We start from the raw sequence: 3076 nt of genomic DNA on the forward strand, positions 1-3076 counted from the left end.
CTAAAACATAACAATATATAATTACTTTGATTTCACATAACATTAAAATTATAAAATTTAAACTGAATAAATGAAATAGCTGTCCCATCAATATTGAACTATAAATAACAACATCATAACACATCTTATCAAGATGAGCATTAATCTTGCTATATCAGAAATTTCAATACAATATGTAATGATTGTTACTTTAAAAAGCATCACAAAGTGATAAAACATATTTTCATTTCAGTAATAATTACCATAACTTTAGTATGCAAATACAGTACCTACACCCATCTTTGTATCCCAACAACAAAAGATTCAAAAGAAAAACAATCCCGCCCTCCCTACGATCCATGAGCCATCACGGCAGGAACGCAGAGTGATCTCCCTTCCTCTTACCTTTATGGCTGCCGACGAGTGCGGAGGTGTCTGAGCTAAGTGCTTTTCTTACTCCTTCTCTTCGTACTGCCATTGTCGTTTGAGTATATTGTTACTCTATTAGTAGTCTATAAACCCATCTCCCAACTTATATTGTGAAATTAAGTATTGTCATTTGTTTATTTTGACCGTATTTCCGGCCGTTTTTTTCCTCCACGTATTCGAGTGCGTGACTACTTGTCTCGTTGCTCGGATTTGCGTGAAGTTGGAATTTGTTTTCTTGCTGCTTTGTCGGCCGTGTTGTACGGCCGTTTTATTTATGCAGTGCAATCTTGCTGCGTACGGTAGGCTTTGTGCTCTCGTTCGTAGTTTTTTTGATTGTTCGAGAACTTCGTTTCCGGCCGTGTTTTTACTCCGCGTGTTCGAGTGAGTGACTACTTGTCTCGTCACTCGGATTTTCGTGAAGTTGAAATTGTTTTCTTGCTGCTTTGTCGGCCGTTTTGTACGACCGTTTTCTTTTTTTGCAGTACAATCTTGCTGCGTACGGTAGGTTTTATGATCTCGTTCGTAGTTTTTTGATTGTTAGAAAACTTTTTATCCTTGTTTTCATTGTTACAATTTTTTATTGTTTCGATGCTGGATAAAGGTGCCGGGTTTACGTCGGGGGTCAGCGCATGGATGTTCCTATTTCTATAGATAATGGGAACCCCATGATACCTGTCCCATTTGCCGACATTACAGCCAGACCTCACTATGTGAACTTTGTTTGCACATGGAGTCTGCTGCTTAGGCTCCCATGCCTTTCCAGCTTACTTTCCGCCGGAAGAGGGATTCGTCCTCTTCTTCCGGTAAGGGAAGTAAGCTTTTTAAGACCTCCCTCCTGAAGTTCTGAACCAGAGCGTTTCTGCTGGGGGTGCTCTCGTTCCACCGAGCTCCGCCCTTCAGCAGGGGGTGGCTCCCCCTGTCCAGGTGCGTCCTGGAGTAGGGGGGGGCAGCCCGACCCTGACTCGGCGCAGTCAAGGGTCGAATTGGCCGGTAGCTCTCGATAGGCGGCGGTGTTACCGTCGGAAAGGGACTTCCGGTCGAGGTCTCTGATTCCTTCAGGGACCTCGGCACGCCAGGTGGCGTCGTTGGTGGGGGCCGCTTTGACTCCGGAACTGTGCCTTCGGGTATAGGTTCAGGGGCCACAGACTTTTTGTCAGGATTGTCTGTGGCTACGGGGATTAGTGACACTTGAGTTCACTAATCCTGGTGTCAGCGCGGGGTCTGTTTTCCCACCCTCACAGGCTTCTGGCTCTGGGACTTCCGTCCCAATCCAGATTTCCCAGTGCAGGGTTTCCCAGGGGGTTTTCCTCCAAGGGTTTGGGGCTTCAGGCCAGGAGTCCGGTTTCCGGTCTCCCTTTCCCCCGGGCTCAGGGAGTAGGGGTGCCTGCGGGCACTTATTCCTGGGTCGCCCAGGCCAACCTGCGGATGGTTTTGGGTACCAACAGTTACTCAGCAGTTACGGGCTTAGCCTGTACATGTCTGGGTTTCCACCTGGTGGGAGTGGCGGTTCATCCTGGTCCTTTGGACAGGATGTCCAGCCCCAGACTCAGGCAGGCCATCTTGGCCAGTTCTGGGGTCACTCCCGGCCCGCTGGACCGTTCCCATTCCCTCAGGGGTTTGGGTTTTTACCCCATGGGTCTTCACTCGTGGAACCCATAGGGGTTGGTCTCTCCTCTAGGAGATGTTATAGCAGTGCGGAATCCCCCCCAATGTTCTGCTACTTCGGGGGCCTTGTTGGCCGGTCCTATAAAGGTTTGCCAGACCTTAAGGACTTCCGCCTCCAGCGCGGACCCGTCGGTCTCCTGTTCCCAGGGGTCGGCTTCGGGTCTCCGACCCAAGCCTACAGCTACAGCTGTTGGTCGCGCTGCGTCCAAATGCCATAAAGAGGAGTTCCCCTCTGCGGAGATGGCTCCTCTGGCGGCCCCTGTTCCTCCCAAGGGGACTTCGGTCTCTATTGAGGAGGAGATGGACATCGAGGGTGCGGGCTCGGCAGAGGAAGACGATGTCATTCATCTTTCTCCTGGGCCAAGAGGGTTCACAAGGGGAAGATGGCCCTGAGACTGCTGAAGCTGAGGCTCAGCATGTGCTTTCTGGGATGCGGGTCCTCCGGGCCAACATCTCCCGGATTCTCAGGGCGGAGGTTTGCCCACCGCCTCAGCATCGTCGGCGCCTGAATCCACCATCCTTCTGGGTTCCCTGGTGGCTCCTCGGGCTTCCGTTCGCTCAGATCGGTCTCTGCCAGAAGGCAATATCATGTCTTCGGTTCTGGCCACGGCCCGGGCTCCGGTTTTAGAGAAGGACTCCTTCTCTACCCGTGCTCTCGGGTTTGTCGGTCTGCAGCTCGGTGTTGGTGAATTGTCGGAGGCTTCAGCTTCCGACTATGCCACACATGATGGGCAGCTGGCCTCTCAACCAGCACAGCTGGAGTTGAGACAGCTGGCTGCCTGGCCCGGCAAATCAGTGGACCAGGTGGTGCTCGATCCCAAAGAGCACCACAGGATGGAGAGAATGTTGCACCTCTCCATCCAAGTTCTGTCATACATAGACTTCCTGACAGTTTGTCTATACAGGGTATCCGATTTGCCTGAGTGTCGGTTATCCGAGACAGAACGGCCGACATACAGGACACGGCAGCCTTGCAGGTTCTCTGCTCGTCAATGCCGTGTTG

This window comes from Ylistrum balloti, unplaced genomic scaffold (genome assembly GCF_031769215.1).
Source record: "Ylistrum balloti isolate Yb309-2 unplaced genomic scaffold, AGI_CSIRO_Ybal_v1 Utg370110, whole genome shotgun sequence".
In the NCBI taxonomy this organism is placed as follows: Eukaryota; Metazoa; Mollusca; class Bivalvia; order Pectinida; family Pectinidae; genus Ylistrum; species Ylistrum balloti.